At 38.6% G+C, this 16,451-nt stretch overlaps 1 non-coding gene across 1 annotated transcript; it reads right to left on the bottom strand.

Annotated features, from left to right (window-relative positions):
* Nucleotides 1-366: 366 nt before the first annotated feature.
* On the bottom strand, nucleotides 367-474 carry LOC148564821 (small nucleolar RNA R71). The gene has a single exon (XR_015884612.1). It is a non-coding gene; the product is annotated as a small nucleolar RNA R71 (small nucleolar RNA).
* Between the last annotated feature and the right edge of the window lie 15,977 nt (nucleotides 475-16,451).

Genomic DNA, 16,451 nt, shown 5'->3' with positions numbered 1-16,451 from the left:
ATTCTAATTAATTTAAACTTCAATTATGATGAAACTATATTTAATTACCTTTAATAAAATAATTTTCTTAAAATAAATCACAAATAACTAATTATTTTATTTTCAAAAACTAGGGTTGTTACACCCAAGTTTCATGGCTTACCTGATCAGGAGCCCATCAAGCACCTCAGGGATTTTCAGACAGCCTGTTCTCCTGTTAGGCATCAGGGTGCAAATAAAACTTCTATTCTGTTAACTGCCTTCCCATTTTCTCTTGAGGGAAAGGCGAGGGAGTGGTACTACTCCCAACCTGAAGCGACTGTTACCAACTGGGATACGCTTAGAAGAGAATTTTTGGAGAAATACTTTCCAGCTGAAGTTACAGACAGACTAAGGAAAGAGATCTCATGCATTGTTCAAGGTGAATCAGAAACTCTCTATGAGTACTGAGAGCATTTTAAGAACCATCTGGACGCATGCCCCCATCACATGATTGACAGGCTAGTGTTAATAAGCTATTTCACTCAAGGCATGAAGCCTCTGGATAAAACTACACTAGATGGTGCAAGTAATGGTTCTCTAAAAAAGTACAAGACCGCAGATGAAGCATGGCAACTAATCAGCGACTTAGCTGAGTCCACCAGGAATCACAGGCATAGGAATAGCCACTCAAAAGCTATTGCAGAAATTTCCTCTAGTACTGAGACTTCTGCTCTTACACAGAATATATGTGAAATGACCAACCTACTTAAGCAATTACAGTTGAATTAACAACAACAAGCTCAGCCTTCCCCACCACAACAAAGCCAACAGTTAGTTCTCCAAAGAGTATGCGGCATATGTGCTGATTATAGTCATTATACTGATGAATGCCCGCAGCTCCAATAAGAAGACAATACTGTGGCAGCTACTCATAACTTCTATGACCGCCCAAATCAAGGATACAACCAACAAGGCGACAACTACAACCAAGGTGGGAACTATAACCAAGGATGGCAAGACAACTCCAACCAAAGTTGGAGAGATAATTCCAAACATGGCTGGAGGGACAACTATAACAGAGGAAGCAGAGACAACAATGGAAACCAGAGGTGGAATAACAACAAAAGACAGCAGAATTAGAACCAACCTTACAGAGCTCCTCACTTAAGACAATCACAAGGACCCCAGCAAAACCAACAACAAGTACCTCAAATCACTTATCCCACTTCCTCATCAAATGACGAGATGCTTCGTTCTCTTGCACAAGGACAACAAGATATGTAGCCTACACTGAACTCTACTCTAAATGGTCTGAATGCCACTTTACAAGCTCTCGCTACCCGGATAGATTCATTACCTACTTCCACTAACCAACCTTTAAACTCCAGTGAAATTCCTTCTCAACCCTTACCTAACCCCAAGGGTGGCATCAATGCCATCACTTTGAGGTCTGGAACCACACTTCCAGAGAGGAATCAGGAGTAGCCAAGCCCAATAGAACACACTCCAATTGAAGACTCAGTGGAAGTAGAAGATGCTGAAATGGAAGATGCTGAAGAGGAAGATGAAGTACAAGACAAGGTTGAAGAAGAAGTAGCTCAGCAAAGGAATGGACCACCAAAGGATACAGAAGCTACAAGTGGTGCCATCCCTATCCCATTCCCACACCTTGCAAGGAAGTCCAGAAAGTAGATTGAACTTGATCCCAAAATGGTAAAAATTTTCAAAAAGGTTGAGGTAATTGTTCCACTTTTTGATGTTATTCAGCAAGTACCTAAATATGCAAAGTTTCTGAAAGATTTATGCATTCATAAAGAGAAAATTAATGAATTAGAAACTATCCCTTTAGGTAGTTCTATATCTGCTTTAATGGGAGGTATACCTGAAAAATGTAGTGATCCAGGTCCATGCATGGTTAACTGTACCATTGGAGGTGTAATATTTTCTTATTGCATGTGTGACTTATGAGCGTGTGTTAGTATAATGCCATTGTCTATGTATGATACTCTAAGGCTCCCTCCCTTAAAAAGGTCGGCAGCTCGCTTTGTGTTAGCAGATAAAAGTATTATTACAGTAGTTGGAATTGCTGAAGATGTATTAGTGAGCATTAAGGGGCTCACATTTCCCATTGACTTCTATATCCTGGAAATGCCCCCCAATGACTCAGGAAGACCATCATCAATCCTGCTTGGAAGACCATTCCTGAAAACCTCAAAGTTCAAGCTGGATGCATTCTCCGGAACATACTCCTTTGAGATAGATGGCAGAACGGTAAGTTTTAGTTTAAATGAAGCTATGAAGCACCCTCCGGAAGATCATTCTATCTTTCAGTGCGACATCATTGATGAAACTATAGCTAAAGTTCACCAAGAAGAAATATAAGAGAAGTACATGGAGCAATGTCCAAGTGTGGGGACACCCTCTGAACATAATGAAGACACCTTACCATTACCACTAGCCCCGGATGATCCAGAACCTAGCCATGAGCAGAAATTGGAATTGAAGGCCCTTCCTCCACACCTCAAGTATGCTTACCTTGAGGATAATCAGAAGTTTCCAGTTATTATTGCAAGGGAACTCACTTCTCAACAGGAGGAGCAACTGCTCAGTGTGCTGAGGAAGCACAAGAAGGTAATTGGTTGGAGCTTGGCAGATATAGTAGTCATCAGTCCTCAAGTTTGTAAGTACAGAATATATTTAGAAGAGGAACCAAAACCTGTCCATCAACCCCAAAGAAGATTGAATCCCACCATCTTAGAAGTTGTCAAGAAAGAAGTAACCAGGCTACTTGAAGCAGATATCATTTACCCCATCTCAGACAGTGAATGGGTCAGTCCAGTACAAGTGGTGCCCAAGAAGTCTGGAGTCACAACAATAAAGAATGAGCATGGAGAACTCCTGACAACAAGAGTGCAGAATTCATGGAGGGTTTGCATTGACTATAGGCGTCTCAACCAAGCTACTCGCAAGGATCATTACCCTTTGCCATTTATTGATCAGATGCTCGATCGCCTGTCAGGTAAATCCCATTACTGCTTTTTAGATGGTTATACAGGATATTTTCAAATTCATATAGCTCCTGAAGATCAGGAAAAGATCACTTTTACATGTCCCTTTGGAACGTATGCATATAAAAGGATGCCTTTTGGCCTATGTAATGCACCTGCTACTTTCCAAAGATGCATGATGAGTATCTTTTCAGATCTTATTGAGAACTGTATGGAAGTATTTATGCATGATTTTAACGCATATGGTGATTCATTTGACCTTTGCTTGGATAGTTTAGCTAGACTATTAGACAGGTGTGTTAGTACAAACTTTGTATTGAATTTTGAAAAATGTTACTTTATGGTAAAACAAGGAATTGTTCTAGGATATGTTGTCTCTAAAACTGGTATTTCAATAGATCCAGCAAAGGTAGATGTCATTTCTAGTTTACCTTACCCCTCCTCCGTGAGGGAAGTCCGTTCATTCCTAGGCCATGCAGGTTTTTACAGGAGATACATCAAGGACTTCAGTAAGGTAGCATTACCTTTATCCAGACTGCTACAGAAAGATATTGAGTTTGAGTTCAGTGAGGATTGTATGAAAGCATTTGATAAGCTGAAAATTGCCCTGACTCAAGCTCCAATTGTGAGAAGACCAGACTGAAATTATGTGTGATGCCTCCAACCATGCAGTAGGAGCGGCGCTGGCTCAGCGCGAAGGTAAGGATCCTTTCGTAATTGCTTATGCATCTAAAACCTTAGATGCTGCTCAGTCTAATTACACTACTACTGAGAAAGAGCTTCTTGCTATTGTTTTTGCTCTGGATAAATTCCGAGCCTATTTACTTGGTACTAAGGTAGTAGTGTATTCAAACCATGCAGCTCTAAAATATTTATTAGCCAAAAAAGAGTCCAAACTAAGGTTGATACGTTGGATACTGCTGCTACAAGAATTTGATTTAGAAATTAAGGATAGGAGTGGTAACCAGAATTTAGTGCCAGACCCCTTGAGTCACCTTGCGCACATTAAGGATGACTCCACTCCTATAAATGATGCTTTTCCATTTGATAGCTTGCATGCAGTATCTGAAGTAGTTCCTTGGTATGCACCTGTAGCTAATTATCTAGTTAGCCATACTTTCCCTCCCAATTTTACTAAACCTCAAAGGGACAAGCTGAAATGCGAGTCTAAATATTATATATGGGATGACCCATATATATGAAGGTGTGGTACTGACCTGGTAATTAGGTGTGTGCCTCAAACAGAATTTCAATCCATCTTAGAGGCCTGCCACTCTTCTGAGAGTGGAGGACACTTTGGCCTTCAAAGAACAGCTAGAAAAATCTTAGACTGTGGATTCTGGTGACCTACTATTTTTAAAGATGTTGCTAAATTTTGTAAATCTTGTTCCCCATGCCAAAGATTTGGTAATATATCCAAGAGGGATGAGATGCCTTAACAGATTATGCTTTTCTGTGAAATTTTTTATGTTTGGGGCATTGACTTCATGGGTCCATTTCCAAACTCTAATGGTTACCTTTATATACTGTTAGCCGTAGATTATGTTTCTAAATGGGTGGAAGCAATTCCTACCCGTACTGATGACGCTAACACTGTTGTTTCCTTTGTTAGAAACTATATTATTTGTCGCTTTGGATCACCACGAGCAATCATGAGCGATCAAGGAACTCACTTTTGTAACAGGAGACTAACAGGATTACTGAAGAAGCATGGGATTGTTCATAAAGTAGCAACAGCCTATCATCCCCAGACCAATAGACAAGTAGAAGTGTCTAACAGAGAAATTAAATGCATTCTGGAGAAGATAGTAAAGCCTCATAGGAAAGACTAGAGTGCCAGGCTATAGGATGCACTCTGGGCATATAGAACAGCATATAAGACACCCATTGGGATGAGCTCCTTCCGCTTAGTGTACAGAAAGGCTTGCCACCTTCCAGTAGAGGTGGAACACAAAGATTTCTGGGCTGTAAAGGAATACAATATGAATTTTGAAGAATCTGGTGCTGAAAGAAAGCTGCAACTAGCAGAATTAGAGAATCTTCACCTAGAAGCATATGACAATTCCAGGCGATACAAAGAGAAGATGAAGGCTGTCCATGACAAGCACATAAAAAGGAGAGAATTCAGACCAAGGGAGTTAGTTCTTCTTTATAACTCTAGACTGAGGCTTATGCTAGGCAAACTATGATCAAAATGGGAAGGTCCCTATAAAGTAGAAAAGGCAGAGCCATACAGAATTTTTCACTTGCGTCATCCTTCTAGCTCCAAATTCCTAAAGGTCAATGGACATCGCCTGAAGCTTTATCATGGAGAGAAGATGAAGGATCACAAAGAGCTAGAGGTTTTCCTCTTGGAAGACCCAACAACAGAAGTAGAATGTGCCAGAAGACCGTCCAACTTAAGGATGTAAAAGCAAAGTGCTAGGTGGGAGACAACCCACCATGGTATGATCGTTCAGCTTTAGTCTTAGTTTTATTTTACTCTATTTTGTTTTTGCTAATGACTCTTCTCATAATCTTTGCATATAGCCTGCATTTGCATTTGCATACTGCGTAAAAAAAAATGCACGCGATGCGCAAGCGTCGCTGACGTGTCCACGTCATTAGTGCATTAGAAACTAGGAAGAAAATAAGCAAAGAGTCACGCGGGAGCATGGCTGGAGGCGTGCCTTAGGCACAATCACGTCCACGTGAATGCATCCCTGACACGTCCGCGTCCCTGACGCGTCCGCGTCATTTGAAAAATTAACCCCCCACGCGTGCATGTCGCCCATGCGCACGCGTGACCCTGCGAACACGACGTAAATGGGTATATGGTAGAGAGTTATGGTGGATTAGGGCTGGAATGGTGCTGGAAGCATAAGCCCTACCACGCGAACGCGTTGATAAACCACTATTTTATGGTTTATATTGTGTTTAATTGTGTGGTTTTATCATAATCCTTACCCACTTATTCATTAATTTAGCATGCATTTATATTTCCTTCCTGAAATTATTACATGATTGAAAACTGCTTCCTAGAGACTTTTAATTATGCATTTTAATTCTCCTTTATTCCATTCGATGACGTGATCTGTGTGTTAAGTGTTTCAGGCTTTATAGGGCATGAATGAGTTGGAGATTGGAAAGGAAGCTAGCAAAAATGGAAGGAACACAAGAAATTGAGGAGATAACCAGCGAGAAGTGACGCGGCCGCATGGCTCATGCGACCGCGTGAAAGAAGAGAAATCGCAGTGACGCGGCCGCATGGCTCACGCGACCGCGTGAACTAGAAAAGCACGAGCGACGTGGAGGCGTGGACGACGTGAACACGTGGCAACGAAAAGGTCGAATGATGCGTCCGCATGGATGACGCAATCGCGTGACATGCGCGATCTGCATAATCTACAGGATTTGCTGGGGGCGATTTTGGACCCTATTTTGACCCAGTTCTCGGCCCAGAACAGCAAACTAGAGCCAGAGAACATGCAGAAACCAGGGACAACATCCATTCTACACAGTTTTAGTTTTTAGATCTAGTTTTACTCCTCCCCTAGGTTTTCTCTCTGAAGACAATGATAGTTCTTAGGATTTTATTTTTCTCTAGCTTTTTGCATTGGGATATTGAGAAGAGTTATCACCTCATCAAGACTTCGTCATTCTAGTTCGTTTTCTTTACTTGGCTTACTCTTCCATGTTCTTTGATTTGTTTAATTTTACCATTGGAATATTTTTAGGAATATTTAATACAAGGATCATTTTTATTTTTAATTGACTATTTTAATTTTTATTTACAATGTATTTCTTTAATTCCTTTTCATATGCTATGAATTTTACCTTTACAATGAGTGAGTAGTTCCCTAACTTGATGGGGAGTTAATTGAAAGGAACCCTTGAGTTGGAAGGTTCAAGAGAAAGATTGTAATTGGGTTATTGTTGGTTTGCTCTCTAGTTCCTGACACCAATCCTCCCAAGAGTGGATTGGGACTTGTGGATAGAACAGTATTCCAACTTGTTTTATCTTCCCTTACTTAGTAAAGGATAACTAAACGAAATAACTCTCAATTGTCAATTAATCTTAAGAGTGTTCCATCAAGAATAGGGCTTCCATGTAATCAACTCCTAGTCAAGGATTTTATTTACATTATTCAATTTCATCAGTTTAATTTCCTGTTTACTCAACTCAAACTTTTTCGAAAACATCTGATTAATAAAATAGCACCCTTTCCTGCAACTCGTTGGGAGACGACCTGAGATTCATACTCCCAGCATTTTAAATTTCAATTTTCTGTGACACCTTTCTAAATTGAGCGGTGGATTTCTGGCGAGTTAAGAACTATACTTGCAACGCATATATTCTAATAATTTTTAATTCACCAATTTCTGCCCGCATCACGCGTGCCCCACGCAGCCGCGTCATTTTTCAAAATATGGCCATTTACGCGTGCGCGTCACCCACGCGCACGCGTCACCCAGATTTTTGCCAAAATACATATAAAACAGAGAGTTGTGCGTACGCAAGGATGCACTAGCGCCAATAGCACAAATCAGGCCACGCGTGCGCGTGACCCACGCGTCCACATCACCTGAACTTATCACACACCATGCGATCGCATGCCCAACGCGTCCGCGTCACATGCGACGTACAGCTTATCCAGATCAGCGCCAAATATCTTATCTTGTCTTCCCCAAATCTAAATCTTTTCTTTTCCCTTCTTGTTTCTTTCTTATCTCTTCTTCTTCTTTATTCTTTCTCACTTTTTACTTTCTCCTCTCTTATTTTCTCATCCATTATCAAGGTTATTTTCTTTCTTTCCTTACTTTTTACTTTTCCTTTATTATTTTTTAATGTTTTCTTCTTTTTCTTTTCACTTTTATTATCTATAATTTCTTTTTCTTTCTTTTTTTTTTCTTTTTATTCCTTTAATTACTGTTAGAAATTTAATTGGGTGATTATTTTCTTTTACATTTTGCTTGTGAGTTATTGTGAAATTGTTTGACAATTTATATTACTTCTTAAAGGGTTGCTTGCATATTCAATTTAATACTTTCAATAACATATTCACCATGCATACTATGTGTTTGTGAAAAAGCCCGTATGGCATTGTGCATTATTTTTACATTACTCTATTCTACTACTCTAATGTCTGTTTTTTACAAAACCCCTTTTATATTTTATTGATTAAATATAATTTTCAATACAAACAGATTGTTAGTTTAAAAGAGTTGATAGTCAAACATGGACATTTAATGCTTGATCTATGCTACTCATGCCTTTGCCGGCATGCCAATAAACATCTTGCATTTAATAGCCATCACATGCACTTGCTATATTTTCATTGATGAACTTTTCACATGTAGTCATGACCATGTGTTAACGACATCCTTCTTTACTGTGCATTGATTATCACCTATACCATCCTCTTCCTTGCTCAAACCTTTAGCTTTACATATTACTTTCTTTTTCCTTTCTCAGGATGGCCACCAATAAGGGTAAAGAGAAAGCTACTCCCAAACCACCAGCAAGGAAAGGAACAAAAAGAAAACTAGTGGCAGAGCCATCTCCAACAGTAGTAAAGCCCTCAACAAAGCAAATCAAGAGGATCATCAAGGTCGATGAAAAAGAGAAAGCTTTTCCAGCAAAGGACACTGCGCGATTCACTAATCGCCACTGTGAGCAGATGTTCCCTATCCTGGATGAGAGAAACTATAACAATGGGTATTTACTAATCCTCCCGACCAACATTGTTGAATTTGTTGAGCCCCACATTGAGCGAAGACAATGGGGATTCCTACGGAGACAGCCACGGCAAATTAATCTATCATGGGTAGTTGAATTCTACTCCAATTTTCACATGCCAACCATGCCGTCTGTCTATGTCCATCAGAAGCAAGTTCCTATAACTGAAGAGGCCATTTAAAAAGCTCTAGATCTTCCCCCTGCACCAGAAGGATTGGACGCATTCCAAGAAGCCTCATTCAAACGCCAGACACACCAATTTGACTGGAACACCGTTCTCAGAGTTATAGCACAACCTGGCAGCATATGGATCTATGGATACCATCGATCTCGACCTAAGAGCATATTGGCTTCAGCACTCACCTTGGAGGCTCAAGTATGGGCACAGATTATGTCCCATTACGTCTTTCCGAGCACTCATGAGTCCTCCTTCACTGCAGACATGGTTGTTCTACTCTGGTGTATCCTTACAAACCAACACCTCAATTTACCAAGACACATTCGGCATGCTATGGAACACGTACAGATTGCGGGCAACCTACCTTTTCCAGCCTTGGTTTCAGATCTAGTCTCAGCAGCCAGAGTCTCCTACAGAGCTGGGGACACCAAGGCCATAATTCCACGGGATGATCAAGTCGTCCCTAACGGGAAGTATATCAGACCTCCAGCAGCCACTTGACGTTAGGATTTTTGCCAGTAAAGAATTTCATAAAAACAGTCGCGTTGTAGATATAGTCTCTAAACAAACAAAAATCCCTTCGTACAAACGTTTTGGTTTTCACAAGTAACAAACCCCTTTAAAATTGATAACCGAGTATTTAAACCTCGGGTCGTCTTCTCAAGGAATTGCATGGAGGTGTTCTTATTATTGGTTATGAGTCTTGTAAATTAGGGGTTTTGAAAGTAAGGAAGCAGTATGTTGAATGATAAGAAAAATAAATAATAATAATAAAATAAACTCTTGGCAAGGTATTAGAAATTGGAAGTCCAGACTTAGTTATCCTTATCAATAATAATAAAAGTTGAATCTTAATTCCATTTAGTCAACCTTTACTAAAGTAAAAGAAAGTCAAGGGATTAATTAGTTTGATCTTCGAATCCTATTTATTTCCTAAGAAAAGATTAGGATTATTGAAGTTCAATTCAATTGGCAAGATAACAATTATCAATTATGCTGTTGAATTGGATAACTCCTGAGTTACTGATTTCTTAACCAAAACCAAGAATGTAAAAAGCTAAATATAAATCACAAATCTGAAAATACCTCAATTGCATTAATAAAGAAAATCATAACATGAAAGCCATAAGCCAATTATTCAAAAGATAAATATCAATTAAAGTACTAAGGTAAATAAAAATGGAAACGAAATTAAACAGAAAAGAACATTAAACCTGGGATCGAGAGTCACTCCTAAAACTAAGAGAAGTCCTAAATCCTAATCAGAAGAGAGAGAGGGGAGAGAACCTCTCTTTCTAAAACTACATCTAAAACATGAAAAGTGAATTATGAGAGCCTCCTTATGAATGGATGCATTCTTCCACTTTATAGCCTCTAATCTATGTTTTCTGGACCGAGAACTGGGTCAGAAACAACCCAGAATTTGCTGGTCTCAAATTCAACCATGCTGGAATTCTGTCACTGCGACGCGGCCGCATGGAGCACGCGGTCGCGTCGCCTAGCATCAAAGAAACTATAGCATATTATATATCAAATCGAAGCCCCGAACGTTAGCTTTACAACGCAACTGGAACCGCGTCATTTGGACCTCTATAGCTCAAGTTATGACTGTTTGAATGCGTAGAGGTCAGGCTGATAGCTTTGCAGTTTCTTCAACTTCTTGTATACCTTCCACTTTTGCATGCTTCCTTTCCATCCTCTAAACCATTCCTACCCTGTAATCTCTGGAATCACTTAACACACATATCAAGGCATCTAATGGTAATATGAGAGGATTAATAATAAGCAAATATAAGATCAAAGAATCATGTTTTCAATCAAAACACATAATTAGGAAGGAAATATAAAACCATGCAAATAGTATGAATAAGTGTGTAAAGAGTTAATAAAAACCACTCAATTGAGTACAAGATAAACCATAAAATAGGTTGTACTGATCATACCACGGTGGGTTGTACTGATCCAGGAAGCTCCACCAATGTTTGTGATTCCAATGGCCTCCGGGATCCCAAACTAGGCGTAGAAAGCCTTCAAGTAAGTTAAAGCAAGTGACAAGGCCCCAAGAGTGCTGATTTCTTGATTGAATTCCGGGGTCCCAGACCTTGCCTTTGCACCCATCTTCTTGTTGATCATCATCATTTTTCCACTTGGGTGGTGAACAGTCGGAATTCTCACTGGGACATCCAAACAGCTTCTTAGACCCATTCAGTTGAGCTTTATACCACCCATTGCGTTTAAACTTAAAGCTTCCAACCATAATGAACCTTGCAGGATAATTCTTACCACTGGCCATCTTCCTCTTACTCTTAATGCTACAAAGAGCTCTAAGTTGACCATCCGTCTCCAGTAGCCCATATTCAAGTGGGATTAGAAAGCTAAGGGATATGAATTTTACCCACTTGAATGTTGTGAAGGATGATAGCAACTTAGGGGGAGGTGTTTTTAATGAAATTGCAAGCTCCACTCCCTTGTGCTCTTCTCTGATAATTACCACCTCTTTGCAAGCTTCTTCAATTTCAACCTCTTCTTCTTGGTAGCTTTCTTCCAATTCAATCTCCTCTTCATTGCTTTCCAAGGGCATGGGATGTTGTGCTTCTTCTTCTTGAATCTCCATCTCTTGATCAACCTCTTCCAAGTCTTCAACTGTGATATGCCTTGGAGGTTGTACACCCTCCTCAGCATCAATTTCAAATGTCTTGAAAGGGGGTTCTATGACTGGACTTTCCCATGGAGGTTCTGCATCTCCTAAGTCTTCAACCACTTCTTCTTCTTCAATAATTCCGGCTTCCTCCACTTGTTCCAGTACAAAGTCATGTTCCGTACTGTTCACTGGAGTTTCTAGTATCTCTTTCATGCTACGTTCTTCATTAGATTGTCCACATGAAGCCATGTGGGTTCCTTGAGTGTCTGAACGTCGGGAAGCTAATTGAATTATCGCTTGCTCCAATTGACGAATGGTTGCATGAAATCGATCCACTGTTTTGTTGGAACGATCCTTTGTCTCTTGATGCACTCGGTTTTGATAAATAGGATCATAGTGCTCTTGGATTGATGGATATGGAGATGGTGAATATTGAAGTGGTGGTTCTTGTGAGTAATTGGGTTGGAATTGGGGTGGTTCTATGTATGGTTCATATGGCTCATAAGGTGGTTGGTATGGTGGTTGAGGGTTAGGGTCATATGGAGGTAAATGGTGTAAAGGGGCTTATGAGTTTGGTGGTCCAAAGTTATGTTGAGGAGAGGGTTCATAGGCATATGGTGGTGGTTGTTGATAGTCCATTGGAGGTGGTTGTTGCCATGAGGGTTGATCAAATCCCTGTGGCTCCTCCCATCTTTGATTGTTCCAACCTTAATGCCTGTTCTCATTGTAATTTCTTCTTCCTGCAACATTATTGTAACCAGACTCATAGCCAAAGGGGTGAGAGTTCATAGTAGCAAATAAAAATTAAAAAATAAAAATAAATTGAAATTAAAAGGTTATTTAAATTTTGAATTTGAAAATTAAATTTTGAAATTTGAATTTTAAATTTTTGAAATTTGAATATTTTTGAAATTTGAAATTTGAAAAATTTTAAATTTGAATTTAAAAAAAAAATTTTTAATTTGAATTTTGAAAATTGAATTTTGAAATAAGATAAGATGAGATAAAAATTTTAAAATAAAAATCAATAACCTCTTAATTTATGAAAAAGTAAAATAATAAAAATAAAAATAAAAACAAATCAAAAAGCAAATATTTACAATAACCAATAATAAGGCACACGTTTGCAATTCCCCGGCAACGGCGCCAATTTGACGTTAGGATTTTTGCCAGTAAAGAATTTCATAAAAACAGTCGCGTTGTAGATATAGTCTCTAAACCGACAAAAATCCCTTCGTACAAACGTTTTAGTTGTCACAAGTAACAAACCCCTTTAAAATTGATAACCGAGTATTTAAACCTTGGGTCGTCTTCTCAAGGAATTGCAGGGAGGTGTTCTTATTATTGGTTATGAGTCTTGTAAATTGGGGGTTTTGAAAGTAAGGAAGCAGTATGTTGAATGATAAGAAAAATAAATAATAATAATAAAATAAACTCTTGGCAAGGAATTAGAAATTGGAAGTCCAGACTTAGTTATCCTTATCAATAATAATGAAAGTTGAATCTTAATTCCACTTAGTCAACCTTTACTAAAGTAAAGGAAAGTCAAGGGATTAATTAGTTTGATCTTCGAATCCTATTTATTTCCTAAGAAAAGATTGGGATTATCGAAGTTCAATTCAATTGGCAAGATAACAATTATCAATTATGCTGTTGAATTGGATAACTCCTGAGTTACTGATTTCTTAACCAAAACCAAGAATGTAAAAAGCTAAATATAAATCACAAATTTGAAAATACCTCAATTGCATTAATAAAGAAAATCATAACATGAAAGCCATAAGCGAATTATTCAAAAGATAAATATCAATTAAAGTACTAAGGTGAATAAAAATGGAAACGAAATTAAACAGAAAAGAACATTAAACTTGGGATCAAGAGTCACTCCTAAAACTAAGAGAAGTCCTAAATCCTAATCCTAAGAGAGAGAGAGGAGAGAACCTCTCTCTCTAAAACTACATCTAAAACATGAAAAGTGAATTATGAGAGCCTCCTTATGAATGGATACATTCCTCCACTTTATAGCCTCTAATCTATGTTTTCTGGGCCGAGAACTGGGTCAGAAACAGCCTAGAATTTGCTGGTCTCGAATTCAACCACGCTGGAATTCCGTCACTACGACGTGGCCGCATGGAGCACGCGGTCGCGTCGCCTAGCGTCAGCGAAACTATAGCATATTATATTTCAAATCGAAGCCTCGGATGTTAGCTTTCCAACGCATCTAAAACCGCGTCGTTTGGACCTCTGTAGCTCAAGTTATGACTGTTTGAATGCGAAGAGGTCAGGCTGACAGCTTTGCAGTTTCTTCAACTTCTTGTATTCCTTCCACTTTTGCATTCTTCCTTTCCATCCTCTAAACCATTCCTGTCCTGTAATCTCTGAAATCACTTAACACACATGTCAAGACATCTAATGGTAATAAGAGAGGTTTAATAATAAGCAAATATAAGATCAAAGAAGCATGTTTTCATTCAAAACACATAATTAGGAAGAAAATATAAAACCATGCAAATAGTATGAATAAGTGTGTAAAGAGTTAATAAAAACCACTCAATTGAATACAAGATAAACCATAAAATAGTGGTTTATCACCACTACTAGCCGACCTGCCGAACCGGCCGAAGATATTCCTACTCCTTCCACATCACAAGCACCTTCAACAAACCAACTACTCCATCAGATAATTGAGAGGCTAGACCGGCTTGACCGGAAAGGAAAGCAAAGGGAGTGCCGTAACAAGCGCCGATTTACATACCTCAAGGAGCTGCTTGTAGGTCACCACCCACCTAAAGAAGACCCAGACACCCCGGACTCCACTTCATTTACTAGCACAGGGAGCCTTGACGGTCCCGATTGTGGAGATGCTGCTGCCATCCCCCCTTTGTTCCTAACTGATGGCACCGAAGACGGTGCCAAGCTTTAAGTGTGGGGAGGTCGGTCAGTAACTGACTTCTAGAGGTAATTTCTCTTTCTTAGCACCAATAGAATAGGATATTTATTTAATTTTTCTTATGTTTAGGATAGGATAAATTGCATAGTAATAGGTTATTTGCATGCATGTTCTATTTGGTTAGAAAATAATAAGTTTCTTTTTAAGACCCTATTTTTGAAAGATTTCACTAATTTACATCAAAACTTTTGTGTTAAACTTGTTTGGAAGTTGTATTTGGAACATAGTTAAAAGCTAGAACACACAACCTGTGAGACTTGAGCTTAATGACATGGTTACAATATTTAACCATAAAATTTTATTCTTGTGTGTTTGCTTCTCTATGATTGTAATCTGTATTTTGTTCCATCCTATATGTCCAATATGTAATGTGTTACATGCATGCATATGATTGAGGTCATTACTTTATTAACTCACTTACCCCAAATAGCCTACCCTTCCATTTACCTTTGTTAGCCAAATTTAGCCTTTTAATCCCATTTGTTCTATATTTTACCACATCACTAGCTTTAAGTAGAAAAACAAGTAATACCCCAAATTGAATCTTTGGTTAGCTTAAGATAGAAATTGTGTGTCAATAAAGAGTGAGAAAATTGTGGGAACATGGGTTAACAAGGGAATGTGTAATGCTAAAATAATTGGAAATTTGGGTACCTACTCATGTGAAACTAGAAAAATTATAAATCCATGTGCATTGATAAGCTATGTTTATATTTTCAAAAAAAATCCCAAAAATATTCAATTAAATAAGTAATTAGATAAATGAATAAGGGGACAAAATTACCCCAATGCTAAGTTCAGTTTAATGAAAAATCAATGCATATGTGATATAAGTTAAAGAGAAAAGTTGATGCATGAGTATGTAATACAAAAGAGGGAAAATTTTGGGTAGCTAAGGCATGATTTAAGAGGAAAATAGAGTATGTATGTTAGGTGATCGCTTAGGATAATCAAGGATTCAATTTATAACTCACTTAGCCATATATATACCCTCACCTTTACCTTAACCCCATTACAACCTTGAAAAGACCCCATGATGTTTGCATTGGTGCATTAAATACTTGTTGATTGGTTAGGTGAAGAACAAGGTTTAGAAAGCATGATTAGAGAAGAGTAGAGTGATTACCCTATACACTAGAGTGACTATAGTGCATATACACCATCAGTGAGGGTTCAAATGCTTAATTCTATGTCCCCTGCTTTCATGAGCTGTCTTCCTACAAGTTTACTTGTTTTTACTGTATAATTTGAATTAGTGAAATTTGATTTATTTTTGTCTTGAAGAACTTATTTATTTTTAAGTAAGTAGGCAAAATCATTTTATCATATAGTTGCATTCATATACATAGGTTGTATTACATTACATGAGTCTCACTTTTCCCTACTCATTTGTTTTATCTCCTTAAGCTAAGCATGAGGACATGCTAATGTTTAAGTGTGGGGAGGTTGATAAACCACTAGTTTACGGTTTATCTTGTGTTTAATTTAGTGGTTTCATCAAGTCTTCACCCACTTATTCATACTAATTGCATGATTTTACATTTTTCTTCCTAGTATTGTTCTATGGTTGAAAACTTGTTTCTAGAGATCTTTAGTTAGTATATTTTAATTATCCTTTATACCATTCGTTGTCGTGATCCGTGTGTTAAGTTTTTCAGGCTTTATAGGACAGGAATGGCTTAAAGAATGGAGAGGAAGCTTGCAAATATGAAAGGAACACAAGAAACTAAGGAGATGACTAGCGAACACTAACGCGCGTGCATGGCTCACGCAAGCGCGCGGAATGGAGAAAATTGCAGCGACGCGTGCGCGTGCCTGACGCGTACGCGTGGATTGGAGTCTGCACAAATGACGCAAACATGTAGATGACGCATACGGGTGACAAGAAAAATCGATGAATGACGCGCACGCGTGGACGACGCATACGCGTGACCTGCGCGATCTGTAGAAATAACAAAAAATGCTGGGGGTGATTTTGGGCCGCATTTTGACCC

Source organism: Arachis ipaensis, chromosome B5, assembly GCF_059453495.1.
Source record: "Arachis ipaensis isolate K30076 ecotype BB chromosome B5, ASM5945349v1, whole genome shotgun sequence".
In the NCBI taxonomy this organism is placed as follows: Eukaryota; Viridiplantae; Streptophyta; class Magnoliopsida; order Fabales; family Fabaceae; genus Arachis; species Arachis ipaensis.
Note: the sequence above shows the minus strand (reverse complement) of the source record. Positions and strands in the feature narration are given on the sequence as shown.